Source organism: Mastigoproctus giganteus, chromosome 4 (assembly GCF_048544385.1).
Source record: "Mastigoproctus giganteus isolate SK-2022 chromosome 4, ASM4854438v1, whole genome shotgun sequence".
NCBI lineage: Eukaryota > Metazoa > Arthropoda > Arachnida > Uropygi > Thelyphonidae > Mastigoproctus > Mastigoproctus giganteus.
In genome coordinates this window covers 203,778,602-203,795,552 of record NC_143578.1, presented here as the reverse complement: position 1 = coordinate 203,795,552, position 16,951 = coordinate 203,778,602, and the positions used below count along the sequence as shown (strand labels likewise).

Below are 16,951 nucleotides of genomic sequence, written 5' to 3'. Positions count from 1 at the left end.
GAAACTGGTCTGTCACGATCTCTTGGACATCACCATCCAAATGAAAGTGACATCCTTTTAGAGCCTTTTTCATTGGTTTGAAGGTATGATAATTGCACAGAGAGGTCAGTGCTGTATGGTGGGGTGCAACTATACCTGAATGTCAATTAGCCATATGAATCATTCAACAAGACGTTTTCTTCATGGGTTATTTCCACTAAGAACTGAACTTAAATTAGTTACTTGAGGACTCTGCAGTAAAACGAATTTATTCAAAAGCACAATTTTCGGAATCTGTATTGGCTCCTTAATTATATCCAAGATAACAGCATATAGTCACAAGGAATTTCCATTATATGCCATTCATTGTAATTACTTCTTTAGAGCCAGGGAACCCAGGTGAATAATCCATCTTCTTGGAAAGTGTGCACTACATTTGATAATGTACGCATAGCTGCTTATAGGTTATATTATTTCCAGAAACATTGACTCATAAATTTTGTATATCTCTGAAAGAATTTTAATCTTACTTTATTACACCTGTATGTGTGTTCAGCTAGTCCAGATTTTTTTTTTTTAAATTCCAAAAGAAAAATTAAAGAGGGCATTAGCAAGGGCACATGATGCAAGAAAGCAAGCTTATATAGCATCAGCCAAAAAAAAAAAAAAAAATACCCCCACCCTTCTCACTTCATCCACTCTCTCCAAATGTTGGTCTAGTTCTGCCTTAAATCTGTTTAAGCTATTAACTTCTACAACGACAGAGAGACGTTTGTTCCAGCAATCAACCACCTGCTGGCTAAAGGCAAACTTCCGCACATCTATCCTACAACTGTCTTTCCTCAATTTAAATTTATGCCCTTTCAGGCGATTATTCTGAGCAAAAGGAAGAATCCCCTCGGCATTGAGCATGCTCAAACCATTCAAGGCTTTATACACCTCAATCAATCACCTTGCAGGTATCTAGTCTCCAGACACTATAATTTGCAAAACTTGAGCCTTTCTTCATAAGAGCAACCCTTTGTTCCATTCACTAATTTTGTTGCCCTTCTCTGTACTCGTTCCAACAGCTCTACATCTTTCTTAAAATGAGGCCTCCAGACCTATATACAGTACTCAAGGTGTGGCCTGACCATTACCTTATACAAGGGGATAATCACCTTATCCCTGCTAGAAAAATTCCTGTATATCCCTGTGTATCTTGCAGACAGTCTGCACTGCTCAGAAAACTTCATATCTGCCTGCACAATTACCCCCACTTCCTTTTCACTCTCTACTTCTGTCAGTGTAGTACCACACAGTTGATATGTTACTCTGGGGTTACTGCTTCCCATATGCAGTACTTAACATTTGTTAATGAATGTTAAACTTCAATTGCCATCTTTTAGCCCATCTACTCAACTTTTCTAGATCCTGTTGCAGCAGCGTACTGTCATTAGTGTCATTAACAACCGTGCCGACCTTCGTATCATCTGCAAACTTGGACATTAAGCCTGATATACCATCATCAATATCATTAATGAATACAGAAAACAACAATGGACCCAACACTGAACCCTGGGGGACTCCACTAATAACATTAGTCCACGAAGAGCAGTGTCCATTGATTACCATTCTCTGTCTTTTCCCACTCAGCCATCCCTTTATCCATAGCAGCAATTTGCCTCCAATGCCACACTGCTCCAATTTGTGCAGCAGTCTTCGATGTGCAACAGTATCAAAAGCCTTTCTAAGATCCAAATATATGATATAAAAATTATTCTTTGCATCCGGTTCCTTTGTGACTACATCATAGTATCCAATCAAATTGGTCAGACAAGACTTTCCCTTAACAAACCCATGCTGTGTTCAAGTTATAACTGAGCTATGTATGAATACTTAAAAAAATTTTTAGTAGTAGAACATTGAAAAGAAATTTAAACAGAAATATAGAGAATTTGTGGGTTTGTTTTCAGATATAAAACGTAACTTATGCAAAGCTATGTATAAGTTTATCCTGTGTGGCACATGCTTTCCAAGAAATTGGATTATGCATAGGGTTCTGGCTATGATGGCATCATCACAATGAACAGCATATAATTGAGATGCCTTGTAACCACATGTGATTATCTTTGATGTGAATGTTATGTTTCTGAATGAATTTGTTGTATCATGGTATATTCATGTAATTAATATAAAGTTAATTCCCAGTGTCACATTTTAACATGCCTGGCTGCTTACTCTTAAATGCTTTTTGTAATTTTTCCAGTTTTTCACTGTAACACTGTGCATTTATCAAAACTCTGTGAGGGCAACTAGTCTATGAGAAGCAGCCCTCTTCTGTTAAAGAAGAATTAGCATAACCTTCTTAGTGCTTCTGTGAACGGAACTAACCTTTTCGAGTGTAGAACTTGCACACTTCCATTGTGATTAGGTTTTGTAATCTATAATTTTGCCACTACTTACTTCAACAGGTGTTTCATATACACATCAGTATTAATTGTGTGCTGTTTGTCACTCAAGCATTTTATTTCCCAGATTGCACAGACTTGGTGATAATAGTAGGTCATGAATTATCACATGGTCATTGTTATAGCCTATGTTGAGTTTGCTTGTAGTATATAATTACACATCAGTTATGAATTGGTTGCCTAATCAATGAACTTTGCAGGGTATGACAAATTTTGGTTGGACTGCTGTTTTTGTTTAAATTGCACCATTGAAAAACTCTTGCCCATTTCAAGCAGTTACTATATGATGATAAATGTCCACTACTTTTCTCCTTCAGCATGCAAAAACTGTGTTACAACCAACTACAAATTTTGTTTGAATCCATGTTCCTGCCTTGCATAATATACTGTATTGGACTAATTCTGTGTTTTTTTTTTTTTTTAAGTTCTGGCCAATGATTTGATGTTTTTTATTGAATGTTATTACTGAAACCTTCCAACATTTGAAGGTTGAATATTGTGGAGGAACAAAGTCATAATAGAGAATTTGTTTACTGCTCACAAAAGATGGGTATTGTGAGACCAGTACAAGAACATTTTAGTATGTGTTATTTTGGTTTACACAATTTATTGATTCATTGTGATGTGGCTTGTGACTATTGGGTATGTGGAAATTTAGTGTATGTGAGCAATGCCACCTTATTAAGAGGAAATTTGTGTGTTCGGTAAAGAAAATAGGTGAAAAAGGTTGCTTTTAATGGAACCATTTAAGCCTATACTAATGCAATAGTATGAATGTGTAGAGGGGTTAGAAAAAAACAGATTTGGTTTTTAGATTGTATTAAAAAATACAGGGTCCAGTCATATTATTATGACCACCTACCTAGTATCCAGAATATGCACCTTTCATAGCATGCATCGCAGCCAGCCACCATGGGAGGGACTCACTAAGGCTGCGGAAGGTTGCTAAGGGTATCTGTGACCATACAGACTGCAGTGCACCCTGGAGTTGCTGTAGGTTCCTTGGTGGAGTATCCATCCGTCTGATGTGTTGATCAAGGTGGTCCCATAGAATACTTTTTATCTCACAATATATTTACGGAACACTTCATCTCGCAATATATTTACATAATACTTTTCATCTCGCAATATATTTACATAACACGAAACACAAGTTTAGCGGGAGCCAAAGAACTGTTTGCTAATATTTTATTACATACAACGCACTATGCATCAGGAGCACTTTATTTCCATCATGTGTAAAGCTGAAATTCAAATAACTGTCTTCGTACTTTCATTTTCGTCTTTTATTAGTTGGCTCTTGTTTTTTCACTTCGGATTTTTGGGGGGGAAAAGGCTGCACTTGTTCGTCTTCACTTTGAAGTGTGACAAACAAGTAGCAAGTACTTCTAGTATTGCAACTGTGTTCGTTTACTTCGACCACAGTTGCAATACTAGAAGTACTTGCTTCTCTTTTTAAAGTTCCTTCTTTCAACCACAAATCCATGGTCATTTATTTTAATAATAATATTTCGAAATACTGATAATTATCAAAAAAATTTATACAAGGAAGTGCGTTTACATTGTTCTTCCCAGGACCTATCGAATGACCACACCGCCCAGTGAATTTAATTGACCACCTGGCTAAAATTTAAATGATTCTTGCAGTACCGTATGGTACTGCTCACTGATCTCGATCAATATTAATTCGAACATACTATGTGTTTGTTTGTTATTTGGTTTTTAGGAGCATTAGCAACTAAGGCCATATTGCTCCGGGAATATGCAGTGGTCATTCCCTTGACCTTTCCGCATCTTCCGTATTTGGTGGTGATGGGCTCGAACCCCAGTCTAATCAAGAAGTGTGTGCTACGCACTGCTGCTCCTTCCCACCTGGCTATGGAGGCGCCCCATACTATGTGATCGAGGTCAATGCGACAGGAGCATATAATGTTAAATTATGCAATTAATTTTTGTTCTGGATTACTTAATTCACTTTTATAAATAAGAGAATTTTATAATATTGCGAAGTATTACACTTTCCCACCCGGCTACTTCATAGTGCCACCAAGCTGGCAAAATTTTCTGGGAAGAACACCAGTTTAGTTATATCAGTTCGCTTCTCCTTTTCCTTTAACCCATGTACTCCAGGCTAAATTGCATACGAATGGCATATTTGACCACTACATTGCTACTTTTTCATTTGTTACAGTCCTTTGATTATTAGTCTATGCCAGTATATTAATAACAAAAAAAAAAATAAATAAAAAATGTTAAAAATTATAATGATACAAAAGGGGTGTACGCTACAAATATGCAAAACTTATTTTTTTATTATTTTTTTTAATTATTAATTATGATTTTTTGCGGGACACTAGTGTTCCGTGGAACATTTGTTTGGGAAACAATGCTATAAACCTTCCTGAGCACCATGACTTTGTTGATTCCTTGAAAACAAGCTATTCATGAAGATCTGCTATGAAATTAGCAGAAAGCTGGAATATTTCTTGGTGTGTGTGTGTGGCCTTATTTTCTTTTAAAATTCCCCTCTACATGGGCAACTGCATGGTGAGGGAACCTCAGAGTGATGCTGCTGAGCTTCCAGATTAGCATCACCATGATCAAATGCCCATACCTTAGTTGCAGGGTTACATCATTGGAATCTGGCGTGTGAAGCCATGTACTATGACCTAGCCCTAATACACCTCTTTGGGCTCTGCTACAAGACTGGTGTTCCCAGACCAGCCTGACTGGGATCGGTCGGTGGATGGTTCTTAATGCTTTCCAACAAGTCTCTTTCCTTTCCCTTTCGTCCTGGGAGAGGGTCAAGACTTATTGGAAATGTGGGTGTGATGCTCTAAATGAACTTGGCATCCCATTGTTATACACAATACCTGCTAGTGTGGGACTGAGTATCCCCTTGTAGAGCCCTGTGGTGAGTGAGGTACATCAGAAATTTTTATTTTACTCCTGTGAGTAATATAAATTCCTCTTTTCTTCATGGGGCCCCAACAAGGCCTCCTACCTAATTGAACAGGTGATACAAACTCCAATTCTATAAAAATAACAAAGCTGAGGATACATTTTTTCCCTCACTTTTCATTCCACAGGAGAGCAGGTAGTTGGGAAAGTGTCACCCTTCTTTGTCCAGAAAGGATTAGAAGGGTTAGCAGGATCCCCAAAATCTGAAAAGGCTACAATCTGGAGAACTATTAATGGAGGCTGCCTGTGCCAAACGTCCAACAAATTCTGAAAGCCACATCTATTGGGGAATACTTATCGCCCTAACACCTATAAAACCCTGAATTCTTCATGATGTCATATCAGAGTGGAATATTTTTTGTGTCTCTGAAGAAGAGATCTTCTTTGAACTGAAAGACAAGATGTGGCAGCTGTGAAGAGAGTATCAATGCACAAGGATGGGAGTCTTGTTCCTATTCAAGTTATCTTCTTTATCTTCAACACTGCCAGCCTCCAAGTTCCATCAAGGCAGATTACTTAAGCTGCCCAGTGGGGATGTACATTCCAAATCCACTGACGTGTTTTAAATGCCGAAAGTATTGCCACTTGCGAACAGTCTGTCATGGTGGCTTGCCTGTGCTCGATGTGGTACTAAAGACCACGAGCTCAAGGAATATCCAGCTTCAAAGTGAATTTGTACAAATTGTCAAGAAGAGCACCTTACATACTCTCAAGCATGCCAGCAGGGGAAGGAACAATATGAAATTCAAACACTGAAAACAGAGCTGAATTTCTCCTATAAAGATTCCAGAAAATACATCCAACCCATAAATAGCAGAAAACCATCGTACACCCAGAATGTTTCTGAGAAATTTGAGTTCATTAAAACCAACTTAAAAGAACCAATCAGCTGCCACATCTATATTTATAACTTCTACACTAACACCTCTGAAAAAAATGAGTGAGAAGGAAAATGCAGTCAAAACCGCTCCTGTCTCAACCGCAGTTCAGGTTTGAGGAAAAGTTGATTTTTTCATTGTGGCCATAGTTCGTGGTTTAGACATCTACTTCCTGGATTGCACTTCTCATTTTAAATCTTCATAGTGGACCTACAAGTGTCAGTTGAATCCTCAGAGATCATCACAACCTTATGAAATATATATAATCGCCTCTGATAACCATTATATTAATGACTCAGTCGTAAATTAATAATGAAAAGGCACAATATGGCCCAGGAGGCCCTTGTGCCAAAAAACCCAGAACAACAACAACAACAACAACAACCTTATGTTGGGATTTTATAGTGTCATATACTTTCATGGTATTGCATTTTGATATGGACGTACATTGTTAAGTAGTAAATTATAAATTTACCACTTAACAATGTAAATAGATTGTGGGGTTGCTGGCACTGCATAGTACAATAAATAAAATAAAATAATAAAAAATCCACAGGAACAAATGGATGTAGAAGTGAAGGTGGTGCAGAAGACAGTCTTGGAACTTTTTGTGGAGGAAGAAATGGCCAGTCTGCCAAGCCCCACACTTTTTCTAACAGAATCCCAATTACACTAGCCAACTCTTTTCCGATAACATGAATGACATCAGCTGATTTTGACTAAATCAGCATGTGCTGAAAACGAAAATGGCAGTAGAAAGTTCGTAGCATGTCATGTTTTCATGTTATGGCTTCATGCTCCTTTTTTCCCAAAATTGTGAATTTTTACTTATCTAAATGTACTTGACTACTTATAAATTAATTGCTTGAAATAGAAATGACGACCAGTAAACATTCCAAATGGACAAAAAATAACATATTTAAATTTTATAAACAGCTATTTGGATTTAAGTAAGCAAATAACCCACAAAACTGGAGGCAAAAATACGATATTTTATTACTTTCTTATTTTTCCTCTAATGAGCAGAATGGTCCTCCCTCATCAGAAACCAGCACTAGTCATCCATTATTGCTAAATCCCATCGTCCTTGATAATTCTGCTCCATAGTGTGGGATATCTTGGTGGAATCGTTTCCCTTGCTCGTCACTGACAGATCCCAAAAAGAAGTCCAGGTGCAAATGCAGGAAGTATATCTTCCTGTATTTGGCATCCTAACTTTTGATAATTATGCTACGATTCTTCTATCAAATCTTTATAGTTCTCTACTTTTTTATTCCCTAAAAACCCGCTAACAACAGTTCTGAAGGAGTTCCATGCAGCTAATTCAGTGACGTTAAGTTTAGTTTCAAAGATTTCATCCTTTAAAAGCCATCTAATTTGTGGGCCTATGAATATACCCTCCTTCAACTTTGCATCACTGATTTTTGGAAACTGGCTTTTTTAAGTACTCAAAACCTTCACTATTTTTGTCCAGATCATTTAAAAAAAATTTTTCATGAGACCTAACTTAATGTGCAAAGGTGGTGGAAGCACCATTTCAGGTTTCACTAAAGGTGTGCATTTGATGTTGAGTTTTCTCGGGAATGTATTCTTCTCTGATGGGCCATTCCTTCACAATATAATGATGTTTTACTGCTCGACTATCCCATAATTACAGGAACAACAATATTCAGTAAAACCACCCTGTAGTCCAAGAAATGAAGCGATTACTTTTAAATCACCACAGATTTTCCAACAATATTTCTTATAGTTTAAGGCATTTAATAACAATGACATGCTATCATAGGTTTATTTCATAGCCACTGAATGAGCTTCTGGGTCCGATGGTTTGGTATTACCACTGTGTAGCAAAACTGCTACACAGTGGTATCAAAAGAAGTGCATCCAGTTGATATAGATGAACAGTGCACTGTTGAGTCAGTTTGGTGTGACATAAGCACTGCGAAAGCAAAAATTAGAGTAGGAGTGTGTTATAGGCCTAATGACTCGAATGAGTACAATGAACAATTGTACAGAGAAATAGTGGGCTAGTAAATTGGAATGTCTTATAATGGGGGATTTTAACTTCCCAGATATTGACAGGAACTTGTGGGTTGGGCACTCACACACACACACTAGTCAGACTTTTGTGGATTTATTGGATGATTGTTTTCTGCAGCAGCATGTTCGAGAGGCAACCAGAGAAAGTAATACTCTTGATCTGGTTATCAGCAGTGATCATTCATGTATTAGGAATTTGCAGATAAAAGAACCACTAGGTGGCAGTGATCACAATGTACTGACGTGGGATTTACTTAAAGATTTAATTACCATCAGGGGTAAAGGAAAGGGTTTTTGCTTCTGTAAAGGCGAGTACACTGGTCTCCGACAGTTTTTAAATTCTGTACAGTGGGATCAACTGACGATGTTACCAACAGTAAATTCTAAGTGGGAAGCATTCAAGGAATTAATCGTGGAAGCTACTAAAAGTTTCATACCTATTAAGAAATATTGTTCAAGGTTTAGGCCTAAATGGTTTTCAAATGAACTAATGAGACTCGTAACAGAGAAGAAAAATGCATGGGATACATATAAATTATCAAGCGACTCAGAAGCCTATGGCAGATATAAGTTAATCTGTAATCAGGTCACAAAGGAGGTTCGGCAGGCGAAGGCAGATTACGAGAAATCCTTGGCAAAAGATGCTAAGAAAAACAGCAAAGATTTCTTTACTTATATAAACTCTAAAAGGAAGGGGATGGATCTGATTGGTCCACTTGACATCGATGGTTCGACTGTTGATGATCCTGCTCAGATAGCAAACAAACTGAATGAGTATTTTGCATCTACATTCACACATGAGGAGTTATTAAGGTTTGAAAATGGCAGAAGTTATCAAATTGTAGCAGGGTGCTTAATGATCTTGTAATAACTGAGAGCAAAGTGGAAGAGAAATTGTTGAAGTTAAACGTACGAAAAGCACCTGGGGTGGATGGGATCTATCCAGTTATATTAAAGGAGGCGGCAAAGCAACTAAGCAAACCCTTAGCCATAATTATGAGAGCATCCTTGGACTCTGGAGGTTCCCACGGACTGGAGATGTGCAAATATATCCCCAATTCACAAAGGGGGATCGAAGGGTGACACGAGTAATTACAGACCAGTTAGTTTAACTTCTGTTCCGGGTAAAATAATGGAGTCGCTGGTTAAAGATGCATTGCAGGATCATCTAGACAAGACTGCAGCAATAATTCAGACACAGCATGGGTTTGTTAAGGGAAAGTCTTGTCTGACAAATTTGATAGGATATTATGATGTGGTTACAAAGGAACTGGATGCAAAAAATAATTTTGATATCATATATTTGGATTTCAGGAAAGCTTTTGACACTGTTGCACATGGAAGACTATTGTACAAATTGGAGCAGAATGGTATTAAGGGTAAGTTGCTACAATGGATAAAAGGATGGTTAAGTGGGAGAAGACAGAGGGTGGTAATCAATGGGTGCTGCTCTTCTTGGACTAATGTTATTAGTGGAGTCCCACAGGGTTCGGTGTTAGGTCCACTGTTGTTTTGTATATTTATCAATGATATTGATGAAGGTATATCAGGCTTAATGTCGAAGTTTGCAGATGATACAAAGGTTGGCAGGGTTGTTAATGACAGTAATGGCAGTGTGCTACTGCAACAGGATCTAGATAATTTGGGCAGATGGGCTAAGAAGTGGCAACTGAATTTTAACCTTGACAAATGCAAAGTACTGCATATGGGTAGAAGTAACCCCAGAGAAAAATGTACCAACTGTGTGGTACTACACTTAAGGTGGTAGAAAATGAAAAAGACCTGGGAGTAATTGTGCAGTCAGATATGAAGTTCTCTGAGCAATGTAGACAGGCTGCCAGGGCAGGTCATGGGGTTTTGTCAATGATATATAGGAATTTTGCTAGCAGGGAAAAGGAGGTGATTATCCCTCTGTATAAGGCAAGGTCAGGTCACGCCTTGAGTACTGCGTACAGGTCTGGAGGCCTCATTTTAGGAAGGATGTAGATTTACTTGAGCGTGTACAGAGAAGGGCAACAAGATTGATGAGGAGAATGAAGGGATCCTCTTACCAAGAGAGGCTTAAGTTCTGCAAATTGCAGTGGCTGGAGACTAGGCACCTGCGCGGTGGTCTGATTGAGGTATATAAGGCCTTGAATGGGTTGAGCACGCTGAATTCTGATGGAATCCTTCCACTTGTTCAGATTACGAACCTAAGGGGACATAAATTCAAATTAAGAAAAGACAGATGTAGAATAGATGTGCGGAAATTTGCCTTTAGCCAGCGGGTGGTTAATTGCTGGAACAAACTTCCATCTGTCGTTGTGGAAGTTGATAGGTTGAATAAATTTAAGGAGGAACTGGACAGGCATTTGGAGGGAATGGTGTGATTTTTTTTTTTTTTTTTTTTTTTTTTTTTTTGGCTGATGCTGCATAAGCTCATACATTTGCTTTCTTGCATCACATGCCACTACTACTACTGCTTTTAAACTGAGGTTAGAATAATCTCCATTCTTCAGAATTGTGTTCAAACCCTAGTTCATCCATCGATATGTTTAAATCTTTGCAGACACAGAGAACCTTCCATTTGATAATAACCTGCAAACTTTTCATTTCGGTTTCTAAATGAACTGGTTAAGAAAGTGATGCAGTATCATCTAGACAAGACTATATATATATATATATATATTCTATAGTTATAGTTCAGACACAGCATAGGTTTGTTAAGGGGGAAGTCTTGTCTGACAAATTTGATTGGATATTATGATGTGGTCACAAAGGAACTGTTTGCAGGGAATAACTTTATATCATATATTTGGATCTTAGAAAGGCTTTTGATACTGTTGCACATGGAAGACTTCGGAACAAATTGGAGCAGTGTGGCATTGGAGGCAAATTGCTGCTATGGATAAAGGGATGGTTGAGTGGGAGAAGACAGAGTGGTAATCAATGGACACTGCTCATCGTGGACTAATGTTATTAGTGGAGTCCCTCAGGGTTCAGTGTTGGGTCCATTGTTGTTTTTCTGTATTTATAAATGATATTGATGATGGTATATCAAGCTTAATGCCCACGTTTGCAGACGATACGAAGGTTGGCAGTTAGTGATAGTATGATACTGATACTTCAACAGGATCTAGAAAAGTTAGACAGATGGGCTGAGAGGTGGCAGCTGAAGTTTAACATTGACAAATGTAAAGTACTGTGTATGGGTAGCAGTAACCCCAGAGTAACGTACCAACTGGGTGGTACTACACTCAGGGTAGTGGAGAATGAAAAGCACCTGAGGATAATTGTGCAATCACATATGAAATTTTCTGAGCAATGGAAAAAAGGCTGCAAGAGTAGCTCATGGTGTCTTGTCAATAATACACAGGAATTTTGCCAGCAGGGATAAGGGGGTGTATAAAGCAATGGTTAGGCCACACCTTGAGTACTGTATACAGGCCTCATTTTAGGAAAGATGTAGAGCTGCTGGAACAAGTACAGAGATGGGAAAAGAGTTTGATGAGTGGAACAAAGGGTTGGTGTTACCAAGAAAGGCTTAAGTTCTGCAAATTGCAGCTTCTGGAGACTAAGCATCTGCGAGGTGATCTAATTGAGGTGTATAAGGCCTTGAATGGATTGAGCAAGCATGTTAATGGGATTCTTCTTTCTGCTCAGATTACTCACCTGAGGGAGCATAAATTCAAATTGAGGAAAGAAATTGTAGAATAGATGTGTAAAAATTTGCCTTTAGCCAGCAGGTGGTTGCTAGTTGGAACAAACTTCTATCTCCTGTAGTTGGAGGTCAGAAACTTAAATAAGTTCAGTGCAGAACTAGACAAACATTTGGATTGAATGGATGGGTGAAATGGGAAGAGGTGGGTTTTTTTTTTGGCTGATGCTATATAAGCTTGCTTTCTTGCATCATATGCCTCTACTAATGCTAAACACAGAAGTCCCTGTGGTTTTTGCCAGCAAATTGCAACCTAGATCCTAATAGCTCAGCCTGTTGCTTTTGAAAGATTTAAATCCCTACCAAATCATTAAGTTCACTTTGCTCAATTAAGTTTGGGGTTTTATCATTTTCAGGATTGTAACTTGGATTGGCAGACGTTGAGGGGGCAGGTATGGGCTCTGGTGACTCTTGCTCTTCTAGAATAGTGATTTCCTCACAGCTAGGTGGATGAATAGGGAGTTGCAGTGTGTGTGGCATTGGTCTTGTCACGGACGGAAGGTTGGGGTATTTTAACTCTATTATTCCTTGAAAACCTCTTAGTATTTGTGAGACAATAATAACAATCTTCGAGGTGATCTGTTGGTTCTTGCCAGATCATCGGAACAGCGAGGCATTTTAGAATTGTTCGCCTTCATCCATTCAGTCAGATTTACTTAGCATGTTATACAACACATATGTGATGCCCACCTTTTATCCTGATCACCCATGTGACAACCAAAATAAAAATAATAGGCTTGTTTCACCTTGTCTGTGATTGATTGACATTGCGACTTCACTCTGAATTGTCCATTAACATAGCAAAAACAGTTTGGTGAATTAATGCATAAATCATACGTAAGGATAGAACTGGTGAAAGACCTGCTCACGGAGAAGTTTCTCTTTTGTGGATAACCAGATTCCATTTCACACTGTACTTCTTGACACCAACTTGGAAGTGGTAGTAGCAGTCTGCCTTATATTATGGGGTTTTCAATAACCATCTGTTTGCTGTCCGGCTCTGATATCCCCCAGACAGACCTTGATCTTATTTTGCAGTTCCTTCCCCTCTCTCTTCCCTTCACTTATTTGGGAGGTGCGGGAGAACCCATATGGAAGTGATCACTTCCCTGTGATAACCACCCTAATTAGTAGGAGACCATCTCTTCATTGTAGGTTGCCTCAGTGGAAGATTGATCAGGCTAACTGGAAGGCCTTTCAGAATCTGGCAGAGTTTTGACATTGTTACAGTCAATCAGGAGCCTATCAGTGATGTACGTCACAAAAATATTGTTCGTGCAACTGCCATTCCGAAAACATCTACCCAGTTTCCACCTTTTCCCAAACCATGATGGAATGCAGCAGAATGTACAGCAGCAAAAAACCTCAAAAGCAAAGCTTGGGGGATATTCTGACAGTATTCTACCATGGCCAGTCTAATAGCCTTTAAAACTGCATGAGCCGAGGCACTCTACATTCACCAGCAGAGTAAAAAGTAATTGTGGATCCATTTCACATAAACTATTACCCAGCCCACCAGCACTAAGATGATCTGAGATAAAATCCAGAAAATGACATCTCACCCATCATAAATCTTAAAATATAATGGATTAAGTATTGAACTAACTGCAGTAGCTAATGCTCTCGGGGCAAACATTTTCTAACATCTGTGCAGACTAAGTGAAATGCTGCTGGACCAGATAGCATTCATTATGAAATGATTAAGCACCTTTCACCAAATTATATGGATCAGTTGCTCTTTCTATAACAGAATTTTTCTTGAAGAGCAATTTGGATGCCTGGCATAAGGAAATTGTACTTGCTTTTGCTAAACCAGGAAAGGATCCTAAAATTCCTACCAACTGTCAACCTATTGCTCTGATTAGCTGTTTGTGCAAAATCCTGGAGAGAATACCTTCCCCCACCCCCAAGCATTCAGTGTGGCTTCCAAAAAAAAAAAAACAGATCCACTCTGGACCACCACTTAATTACACTGAAAGCATCTATCTGGGATGCTTTCCTAAAACAAGAACATCTGGTTTGTGTGTGTGTGTGTGTGTGTGTGTGTGTGTGTGTGTGTGTGTGTGTGTGTGTGTGTGTGTGTGTGTGTGTGTGTGTGTGTGTGTGTGTGTGTTTTTTGATATGGAAAAAGCATATGATACACCTTGATTATTTGTAATTTTAAAAGACCTATATAGCTTTAGCCTTAAAGATCACTTCCCCATTTTTATTAAAAACTTTTTATCCAATCAGCGTTTCCAAATACATGAAGGATTCACCCTCTCTTGTCAAGAGGAGGGAGCACTGAAAGGATAATTTTTAAGTGCTATGCTTTTTGCCATCAAAGTAAATTAATCACAGAATAACTTCCCTCAACTGTAAATAGCACCCTCTCAGTTGATGACTTTAACATATTTTCTCAGTCATGCAATATGAGGGTTATTGAAAGACAATTGTAGTAAACTATTGATTGCCTTAACTCCTGGGCACCAGCTAATGGATTCAGGCTCTCTCCACAAAAGACAGTTTGCATTTAATTTTGTTATAAAGTAATCTTCATCCTGAACCTGAATTGAGGCTTGAACAAAATGCTATTCCAGTAGTACTAGACACAAAATTCTTGGGACTCGTATTTTTTAAAAAATCGACTTTTCTTGAACTTATCTGTCAACTTCATACAAAAATGCATGTGAATCTTGAATAATCTCCCTGCTCTCTCTCCTCTACTTATTAGGATGTGGGCCATTGCACCTTACTTTGCATGTACTGGGCACTTGTTATGTCATTTGGTTTTTTAGGAGCATTAGCAACTAAGGCCATATTGCTCCGAGATATGCGGTGGTCATTCCCTGACCTTTCCGCATCCTCCGTATTTGGTGGTGACGGGCTCGAACCCCGGTCTAATCAAGAAGCGTGTGCTACGCACTGCTGCTCCTTCCCACCTGGCTACGGAGGCGCCATTGGGCACTTGTGTGATCTAAACTAGATTATGGGTCCTAGATATACACATCATCCAGAAACAGTGTACTTCAATGGCTGGATTCTATCCATCATCAGACTTTATCAACCATATTGCATGTGGTTGAGCAAGAGGCATCAAATTTACCTCAAAGAAGAAGTATTTAGTTTGAAATGTCTATTTTTAAAACTTCTAAGATTATGGTCATACACTTGAACCATGATCTTGAATCAAATTAGAGCGATTGATAGTAGATTTAATAGGAATGGATAGTATCCAATTACATCATTTTTGGATAGTATCTAATAATTTAGTAGGAATGGATAGTATCTAATTACATCAATGTTTTGCTAGCCTTGCATTCCAAGGTTTACAATTCAGTATGACAGCAGGAATAGGGAATAAAGTTGCTGGGTCAGATTTGATGAAGAAAAAAATGTTAGCCCCTTTTTTGCAGTCAAGAGTTCAGATTTCCTATTTCCTGTGTGCAACAACAGTTGGATGACATAGCTCTATGTAGGCAATGAATGTGTTCACAGCAGTGGTGACTAATAAAGATTAGCTCTGTGCTGCTTTTGCACTACAGTCTCAGAAGCAATTGGTTGGAATCTGTATATGTTCTCACATCTGTCTCTGGAGAGACATGAATGCATTAATAGAAAGAAAGAAAGAAAGAATTCACAGTAAGCATCCTTATGTAAAGTGACACTCAAAATCAGTCATTGGTGGAATTGTGTCTCTCTGATGCAAGTTATGCAGTTTCATCACTATATATAAGATTTGATCTAAAAGTTTGGTGAATATTGCAAAAAAGTCATTTTATTTATCGATAAATGTTTATTGTTAATATTCTTCAGTATAATTTCCTGCAACTATACACTTGTTTTATCACACCTGCCACTAATAAAAACATTTTTGTAATTCTTCTTTTGTGATTGTCTGTGGCATTTGATTGGTTTCCTTCAATGGACTCATTGTTTTCCTTTCATGCTTTTTGTAATTTTGGGAATTGCCAAAAGTTGCATAGAGTTAGAGGGGGTGAATAAGGTGGATGTGGTATAATTCCTATTTCTGAATTGCTGCTTTTTTTCATTTCATTGCAAAAATCAATAATATAAAGCTACTGGAATAACTGTTTACAGCAGAAAAGCTGAAACATCAGATGTCAAAAGCAAACGTTCAAATAAATCTTCATTCATGTAAAAAGAGAAACACTAGTTGCTATTATTGAAGTTGCGAAAATAAAGCTATCTAGGGAACAGTAGCCAAATTATGATTATTAAAAAAAAAATCATATTACATGCAAATCATGATTATGATCATGACTTCACAAAATTACAATTATTAAAAAATCATTACAAGCAAATCAAAATGTGCACTTCATGTACCAGATGTACAAGTCAGTTTTTGGACTGATGTGCCTGCAATACAGTTTAAAGTAAATTAGGTAAGCAGTTAAATTTTGCACCAATATTTAAAAATCTGGATATAGCTATTCAATCAAATGTACATCACATCATATACTTAAGGTCATTACTTATATCTTGAAGAATGCGATGTTTAATTTTGTTAGACCAACACTTCAATCTTCCACTTCAGTTTTGGGTTACAGACTAAATCTAAATCTTTTGGGTTGATTACTGAATGCAGACTAATGGATGATTCCGGTGTATTCAAAGGCAGTTCTTATGAAAGTTGCAAAGAGTCTAGAACAAGAGAATATTCTCATTTTTTGTTTGTTAAGGAAGTACTTTATTGCAACAGTGACTACATGGTGCACATATTCCTACTGAAAAATTTTAATAAAAATGTCAACTGGCAGGACATAATTTGAAAATTATGTACTGGCAATTGAAATTTTTTGTCGAACTTTCGGAAGTACTTTTCATTTTCATAGAATATAAATAAATAGGTAAGGAAATAAAGGTTTTGCAGTATGAGTTCTGCCAGATACAGTGCAAGAAGCTTTTAGAAGTTATTTTTCTATTTTCCTAGATATTAGATTACT

At 37.8% G+C, this 16,951-nt stretch overlaps 1 protein-coding gene across 2 annotated transcripts in view; it reads left to right on the top strand.

Moving 5' to 3' along the window:
- Positions 1 to 16,951, top strand: part of LOC150087336 (golgin subfamily A member 2-like) — a 436,198-nt gene that overhangs the window by 105,141 nt on the left and 314,106 nt on the right. The gene's annotated exons all lie outside the window — the stretch shown is intronic.